Genomic DNA, 9,103 nt, shown 5'->3' on the forward strand with positions numbered 1-9,103 from the left:
GACCGAGGCGCGAGGCGGCCCGTGCCGCCGGCCCCGAATCTGTCACCTGTGGGAGACGCAGCGTCCCCGGAGCTCTTGCTCCCCACCCTCCAGCTCCTGGCGCCCCTAGAACCAGGTACGGGGGGGGGGCTGCGGCGGAGACGGGCGGGGGGCGGGAGCCGATCGGGGGAGGGGAGCGGGTCGGAGGGGGCGGGGGAGGCAGGGAGCTGGGTGGGGGGCGGGGGCGCCGTGAGAGCTTTGGCTGGGTGTCAGCGTGAAGGCGAAGCCGCTGGGGGGGCGTCCGGGGGCCCGGAGGCTCCGGTGGAAGGGGCATTAGCCCTGAGCTGGGGCGCGTGGAGGAGGGTGGGAGGGAGGGTCGTTGGGGGAAGGGATGGGGAGGGAGGGAGAGGCATCCGGAGGTTCGGGAGAGGGGCTCTGGAGGGGGAGGGTCCCCGGTCTGTGCCGGCTCCAGGAGCTGGCAGCGGTGCTGGGCCAGAGGGGCTGTGAGCTGTTGTGCGCTGAAGGGTCTGCAGGGGAAAATCCAACGAGGCACCGGGCTTCGTGGGAGGAGGAGGAGGAGGAGGAGAGAGGAGACAAGTGGAGAGGAAAGGAGCCGGGGCCACAAGCTTGGTCTGGGGGAGCCAGTGAGGACCAGGCTTTCCTGGGGGATGGGAGCCAAGGGGAGAGGAGGTTATAGGAGAGAGCAGAGGGGAGGGTGCCAAGGTGCTGGGAGGCAGAGACAGGTCTGTGCCGGGGGAGCGCTGGGCAGGATTGGGGGGGTGTCTGGGGGAGAGGAGCGGAAGCTTGGGGCGGGGGGAGACTGGAAAAGCAGTAGGAGGGGGCTCTGCCGGGGTGGGAATGCACTGGGGGTGGTGTCAGGGTTCTGGTCAGAGTGCTGTGGGGGGGGAACGAAGCCACCGGGTCCAAGCTCTTCCCCCCACCCCCTAAAGAGGAGGGGATATTTCTCAGGTCCCAGCTTCCTCCCTCAGCTCAAGGAGCAGTCTGACCCGGGTTCATTGGGATGAAGTATGAGCCCTGGAAAGGCAAACTGATTTTTTTTGGGGGGGCTGTGATCTTCACTCTCACCCCCTCTTCTGAGTCCTGAGTGGGCATTTGGTGTGTAGGTGATCCACTGAGGGCTGGGAGGGGCTGTTTGTTGGTACCTGGAGGTGAAGGGATGGGGCTGTCCAGACCCGGAGAGATGAAATGAATCTTAGGAGGTGGTTCTCGCAAGGGTCTTCAGCTTTTCTGACTGTACCACACACCCGATTTGCTGTACATGTTGGCAGTGGGTGGGGTGGGTGAGGATTTTCAGTTCATTCCCACCCTTTCCTCCTGTCCACCTTCCCAGGGCGTCTGGGTGTTCCTTCTGAAGCAGGGTGGATTTTTAAGATTTTACATTCTCATCTTCAGCCAGAGAGAAAGGAGAAAGAGAAGGAAGTAGGAAGGAAGGAAGGGAGAAAGGAGAGCCACTAGTCTGTTCACTGTGGGGGCCTTAGATCTGGTGGGTGCTTTAGCTACTCAGGTCCCAACTCCTACTTCCTAGGATGGCTCAGAGATGCCAGCCTCCAAGAATAGGCCACAGCCTTCTGGGGGCAGAAGAGAAGGGTTTGGCGGGGAGGCCCTCATTCTTGTAGGAGGACGTGTGTGCTCAGACCGGGCCAGTCCTCAGCTTCCCAAGGGTGGGCGGGACTGACCGCCAGACCGTTGCAGCTGGAGCCCCGCTCTCCCGGCTAGGCCTGGGCTGAATCCACATGACAACAGGGCTCCCTCCAGAAGAGGGGGCTGGGCTCCAGAGGAGGGACCGAGGGGCTTCTCTATCCATGTCCAGCCGCTCCCTCCCCCCAAGCCCTCGTTAGTGACACAGACACTGTGACCCGGATCCACATACTCAGTGGCACCCATCCAGACACACACCTACACAAGCACACACACCTGCGTACACAATACACCTCCCGGCAGCACGCCGCCCACACTCCCCGCCCAGGAAGACTGCCACCTTGTCGCCTGCCTCAGAGACCTCCCCCAGGAGCCCTGCTTTTAGTACATGACACACATATGGCCTCTCTGTGTCCCCAGATCCTCTGAGGCAGCATGGCCTGTCTTCACCCTTCAGACGCACAAGACCCCCACCCCCCAGGGGCCCCCTTCACTTCCAAAGTCTTCCCTCCCTGGGCACCCCCAACCTTCCACAAGCGCACACCTGCCCAGCCCCTCCCCCCACATGGGTGCTTATCTGGGTTTTCAGCCTCCTGCCCTAGACCTTTGTATGTGTGCATGTGTATTTGCACGCCAGCCTGCACATGCATGCCAACACACCTGTGATGCCTTGGTTTACCCCCTAAGTCTCTCTCCCAAGATCATGCTGTTATTTTTCTCTTCACATGCTTAGGTCATATTCCCCCCTCCCCACCCCCTCCTTCCCCTCCTGACCCTGGACCACAGTCACTCCTACCTAGCCTAGCACTCAGCCTCTACCTGGCTTCCTATGGAACCTTGATGCCCAGCCTAGCACCCACCCTGGAGACACACTGTCCATTCATCCCTAGCTCCTGCCCAGCCCCCTCAGGGACACCCGGTATGTGTGGATGTGTGTCCTCACACACCACCCACCCAAGGCTCCATCTGTTGGTGTGACTCTGCAGTCCCATTCCCTTCCGCACTGACAGGCCTGTGGGCTTGGCGAGACTCATTCAACAGAAAACCCAGTGCATACCTTCTGGCGTGGGCATAGCACCTCATGGTCCTTCCTTACAAAGCTGTTCTTCCCCTCCCACCAACCTTTCATGTGGCGGGGGAAGGCGAGGCCTTGTGGACTGTGCTCTGTCCCTCAGTCAGCCTCAGTTTCCTCCTCTGTAAAATGGGCCATCTCATACCTCCCTCACGGGAATGTTTCGGGGACTAGATGAGATGATTAGCATGGCAACAGTAATAGTAGCAATGACTGTATTTACTGTGCACCTACTTCGTGCCTGGCACTGGGAACTTCATTTCATCCGACGTCTGTCAGGCCCACAGAAGGCCCCCAGTAAGCAGATATTTTTGTCATCATCAAAACCATTCCTACACACACACACACACACACACACACACACACACACACCTGCCATGGATACCTTTAAGGCTCCCAGGTACCTTGGGCTTACTCACAAGGCCGCCCCTGGAAACCATCTGTCCCCTTCCCACTGGGGCATACCTGCAGGCCGGCGTGCCCTGGCTGTGCACGACACAGGGACTCTCTGTGTGCTCATGCCTCCCACTGCCTACCCCCGAGCTTCCACCCACCTGTGCTGCGGCCCCCACGCCACCGAGTCATCCCGTCGCACCTCGGTGCCCAGCCCACCCATTCCCTCAGTCCCACACTCTTGGCAGCAGCCTCATCACGCACAACTCCAGCTGCCACCCTGGTCCCCCAGCCCCTTTCTGCCTCTCTCTCCACGCACATGGGGACCTGCTCAGGGGACCTGCATGTACCCCCCTGCTCTCAGCCCCTGCTGCATAGGCTCTCTGGTCTTCAGACCTCCCACCACTCCAGGACCAGAAGAGACCCAAACCAGAGTCCTGACTCTGCGTCTCCCAGAGGTGTGACCTTCTGTGGCACCCTACTCCCCTAAGGGCAGCGATGATGGCAGCCCTTCTTCTATCATAAGGCCATGGTGAGACTCAAGATCTACGCTAGACACATGTAGTTTTGCAAGCTGTAAAAGACAGCGCTGAGTTGTGTTACAAGCCATCATTAGCACAACACACTCTTTCACACTTTTGTCTCTGCTAGGCTCTGCACTAAGTACTTTACCCAGAGGAATGCTAATTCTGACAGCACACCTATTATCCTTGGTTTGTACATTAAAAAGTGCAGCACAGAGAGGCTAATCAACTTGCCAAAGGCCCCACAGGTGGAGGGAGAGCTGGCACTGGGACTGAGCCACAGAGCCAGGTTCTCTGACCATGGTGCTACTTTGTTCAGCCCACTGCTGAGGTTCTGATGGGCTGTGGATGTGCCTAGTCTTCCCTTGTGTCTAGGTCCTCAGGGCTGGGAGAGAGGAGGGAGGTGGAGAGGAACTGCTGTCTGCCAGTCCCACTTGGGTAGTTCAGCAGGGGAGAAGGCATCCTCCCCCAGACCATTCTGTGTGTGTGTGTGTTGGTATTGGGGCTCAAACTCAGATCCTTGTGCGACATTCTACCACTTGAGCCATACCTCCCCTGCTGGCTTTTTTGCTGGTTAACTGGAGATAAGTGTCTCTCACATGTCCACCTGGGTTGGCTTCAAACCCTGATCCCCAGATCTTAGTATCCTGAATAACTAGGATTACAGGATTGAGCCACTAGGCCCCTAGCTCCAAAACCATTCTGAACCTGAGGGACAGGTTCAGGGCCGAACAATCCAATGTCTCGATGGTGATTCAAGAGTCCCCCTCCTGGAGGTCTCTGAGCAGCAGTCACCCGCCTCAACTCGCACACCGCTACAGATGGGGAGACACTCCCCCCCCCCCCGCAGTCTGCTCCACTGTTGCATGGTGTAGATTGCCAGCAAGTTTCTCTTTTGCTCGAGCCAAAAAACCTCTCCCCACCCCCATAACGCGCACTTCTTCCACCTGTCCGTGGCTGCCTTCTGGGGCCAGCAGAATGTGTGTAAACCCCGTTCTTCCTCCTCGGTGCTTGGGGAGGCCCCTGCTGTCTCACTCCCAGCTGGTGTGCGAGGAGAGCCAGAGAAAGGCTGGCATATTCCCATGCTTGGAGGTGTGTGTGGGGGGGTGGGGGGGGTGTGAGCCTGGCCAGAGAGGAGGCTGAACGGATGCTAGAGGAGGAGCCCCTGGCCAGGGCCTCTGCCAGGGTGGCCAATGGTGGAATTTGCATCTATTTGCTTAATTTGCACTGGTGGTGCAGGGCTGAGGCCCGGGGCCAGGCTCGAGGGGCCAGGCCTGGAGCAGTGGGTACATTGGGGGGGGGTGTTAGAATGGAAGGCTGATGACCTTGGTGCTAGCTGTGTTCTTCTGTGTGAACTCTGGTTAATCTGTGTTCTTCTCTGGGACTCTTCATCTTAGTAAAAAAGAAAAAAAAAAAAAACAACCAAGAGGGACAAAGTCAGGGGTTTTTGTCTTTAGTTCTCAGGAAGCTCAAAGTCTGAGGCACCTCTAAGGGCAATGTCCCCTGTGAAGGCCAGGCCAGTGGGTGGGCTCTGAGCCGTGGACACTGCCCTGCAGTCTGCGGGAATTTGGGCCAGACACTCCCTGACCTCCCATGCTAGGGAATGTATCCCTCAGCTCAGTTGCTTTGTCTGGAACACTGCTGCTTAGGATCGGAAGGATAAACAAGATGGCACCTTATGGGCCTGAGGAGGAACAAGGTTCCTGCCCTTGTGCCACCATGGCTCTGGTCTGGCTGTGGGGAGATGAGGCAGCTCTGCGGCTCAGGAGACCCAGGCGAGTCTTCAGGGGGAGGGAAGAGGGAAGAGTGGGAGAGAGCAGAGTGAGGCCCATAGGGCTGCCTGGTCGCCCCAACCCTGCCGATCCTGTGGTACCACTTGCCTGGGCAGGGGGTATGACTGGGCACAGAATCCTGGGATGCCGTGGGAGAGGTCAGCTCCCTGGAGAAGCAGTGGCCTGGGGCCAGCAGAGGCTGGCATTGTGTAGCACAGTGATGTCTGTGAGCAGACAGGGTACCCTGGGGGCCACTCTGGATGGTGGCCCTGCTCTGACAGTAGATCCTAGAGAAGAAAAATTGGTCTTGGGGGACAGTGCCTGGACATCCTGGGTGCAAAGCCAGGGAAGAGGGGCCTCTCCTCACACAAATTCCCAGAACACCCTTCGCTTGATGTAGTTGTGCAATGGCCCTGGCCCCCAGGGAGTAGCTTTCTGGTCATCAGGCTGCTGCTGAGGCCTGAAGAACATTCTAAGCCAGCAGGAATCCTGGTATGCTGGAACAGAGTGGGTTGGAGGCTAGACCCTGGGGTGGGGGCAGCTGGGGGGAGCGAAGTAGCCAAGAGCAGCGGGTATCCTGGGCACTTGGGGTGTGGCAGATGTGGACCCAGCTGTCTGCTTTGCTCACGCTCCTCTGGAGGCTGTTCCTCCTCCTCACACACCTGAAGCCGTCCCCAGGGTCTTTGGGTCTCTAGAGAAAGGACGTGGAGAGGGCTGGTCAGCTTTGCTAAGCCAGGCCAGCCTGTGCTGCAGAGCTGTGGAGAGAATGAGCAATGAGTTTGGAGGGGCTGCAGGCCCAGACCCTGCCTTTGCCCTTCCCTGGAGGCACCTCATAAGCCAAGCCTCTGCTCCCACAGCTGCCCACACACGCGCGCCTGCCTGCAGCCATCCCTCCACACCCACACCAGCGGAGTCACGCCCTCCTGGACTCCAACCCACTTTGCACTCTGCCTCTCAACTAGGTAACCTGGCTCTGGACCAGGTGCTGCTTTCCCAGCGTCTTGACCACCCTCCGCTCCATTTGTGCTCCTCCAGCTTCCTGAGAGGAAGGAGACCCCGTTCTGAGGCTTTCTTACATATTCCTGAGCGTGGGGTGTGTGAGCATGACCAGGGATTGGGGGGGGCGGGGCAGGAGAAAGTCTCTCCTCCCTCCCGCAAGCTAGCGGGGTGAGTGGACAGCAGGCAGCACACAATCCTATTCCCTCCACCAGCAGAAATCGATAGCTAATTAATTCCCTCCCCAAAATAGGGTCCAGAGGTTGGGGCTGGGGGAGGGGAGAGAGGCGAGGCTAGGCCAGACTGAGACTGAGACAGACCAGGCAGAGAAGCAAGGCAGGAGGAAGGGAGGGTGATCACTCTTTGGACAACAGGACTTGGTGCTGTACTGAGGGGTGGGGGGCTTGCCCTTAATGGAGAAGAGGGGTATTTTTGGTTTTCACTTCACCAAGCTTCAGGGACCCCTCCTCTGCCCTGGGCTGGGGTGTATACATGTGTGTGTTGGGGGGGGGGATAAGGGCGTCAATCAGGCTGGGAGCAGGTGCTGCATTTAATTTGATTGGCTAATTAGCCCGAGCATGTTAATTATCTCCATTACCCAATGAGGAGAGGCAGTGGCAAGCTATATATAACCCAACAGTGTTTGTGGGGAATGGGGGGCTGCAGGCTTGGATTTCCTCACCTCACTTGGGAAGGGGCAGTCCTTGGAGGGGTGCTGGGATAGGGTGCCCACCTACAGGATTGGGAGGGTGGCTGAGAAGGGGCCGATGAGGCTTTGCGGGTCTCTTGGAGAGCTCATTTTAGATACTGCTGATGGTTCTGAACCTTCTGTCCTTCTTCCTTGCACATGTGTGTCAGTTGAGCACTCCTGCTCTCCTGTGACTCTGCTTGTCCCTTTTTTTGGAGGGGGGAGGCTTAATTTCTTTTCCTACCTCAGCTTCCTCCAGTGTAGCTCTTAATTTCTCACTCTACCCTCTGCCCTCCCCCCTTTCCAGCCAGCCTTCTCCTGTGCTGTTGGTCCCCTTTCTGAGCTGTACCTGGGGCTGTCCTATCCTTTGTCTCCTTTATGGGCATAAAGGTGTTGGGCAGCCTTGGATGTGAGGCCCATGGGCTGTGTGTGCCCTTGGGCAAATCCCCAGACTCTTTGACTTGGGTTTTCCCAAGGCTTAATGGAAATAGAACTTCTCTGAATGATTAAGTAAAATGACATTTGTAAAAATGTCCAGGATCCAGGGCGTTGACAAATGATGTTTGAATTTGGAATTTAATTTTCTCAATCTTCTATTTCTTTTCTTCCCCCATCAAGCCCCTTTTCTCTTCCATTACTCTTCCATCTCGACCACTTTTCATGGATGCCCCCCCCCCTTCCTCATCTCCTAAACTCGGGCCCCTCCTTCCTTCTCTGCCAGGCTTCTCTCCACCCCCTTCCCTCCCCAAAATAAAATCAATGCAATATTCAGGAGGGTTGTTGGATATAAATAATTACGACTTGGAGTTTAACGAGATGCAAATTCCCCTCCCCGTCGTGGGGTATAAATTGCTCTCTGACAGCCCGTTACAAGGGTAATCATTTCAGAAAGGCAATTTTATGCAAATGAGTCTGACTGCCTCCTGGTAGCTCCCCTAGACCTAGGTAGTGGGCCTGGAGGAACTGAGGGATGAAGAGAACCAGGTCCTGAGGCTGAGGACTGGGAGCTGGACTTGGAGGGTGACACACATAGGACTTGGGCTGGTTAGCAGGTAGAGGCAAGTGTGTTTGGGGAGGGGGGAGAAGATCAGAGGCCCGGGAATGGGATGCTGATGTTCTTGCAGGGGTGGGGAGGTCTTCAGATGTGGATACCTGGGTCCTGCTGGCTTTCCTCCCTTGCTCCTTTCCCGGCTTGGTTACCCTGTGATACCATTGACGAATTGGCATTTAATTAATCCCAATGAATTATTTAGCAACTTCATTATCCAGCATCAAGAGCTGATGAGAGAGAGAGAGAGAGAGAGAGAGAGAGAGAGAGAGAGAGAGTGTTCAAGGGGGATTTGTGGCTGGAGTTGGAGCCACTTGCAGATTGGGTGGCTCGGAGAGGAAGGGGGTGAGTCACCAACTGGAAGAGTTCTTAAGCCAGGCCACGCCCGCCCGCCGTAGAAGCTGGCCTTGGTCCTGACCAGGGTTCTTTAAGAGGATTCAGGTGAGGGCAGCTGAGCTGCATTCCCACTGGACTCTAGGTCTCGCCTCCCCCACTGTCCATATCTCGAACCAATAATGCCCCTAGTGAGTGCCATCTCTCCCCAGGTGATGGGCCACCAGCACTTCCGTCTGCGATGGTGTCTTCCTTTTTTTGGTGCTTGAACTCAGCTGTCCTTTAGCTTTTTGCTCAAGGCTGGCATCCTACCACTCGAATCACACTTCCACCTCCAGTTTTGTGCTCATTAATTGGAGATTAAGGGTCTCACAGACTTTCCTGCCTGAGCTGGCTTCCAACCACGACCCTCAGGTCTCACTCTTCTGAGTAGCTAGGATTATAGGTGTGAGCCGCGGGCGCCTAGCATTGAGGGTGTCTTTTTCCTTGCGAACCTCTGCAGGTCAGGGTCGGCTCCTGAAAGTCCTAAAGGGAAACAGGTGGTCATCTGCTAGTTTGAGGGGAGAACCTGACCCCATGTCAACCTTTCCTCTCTCTTTCACCCTGCAGGCGTCCCTCCCCAGTCTGCTTCCGAGCCCG

The sequence above is a fragment of the Dipodomys ordii genome, unplaced genomic scaffold (genome assembly GCF_000151885.1).
Source record: "Dipodomys ordii isolate 6190 unplaced genomic scaffold, Dord_2.0 Scaffold54, whole genome shotgun sequence".
NCBI lineage: Eukaryota > Metazoa > Chordata > Mammalia > Rodentia > Heteromyidae > Dipodomys > Dipodomys ordii.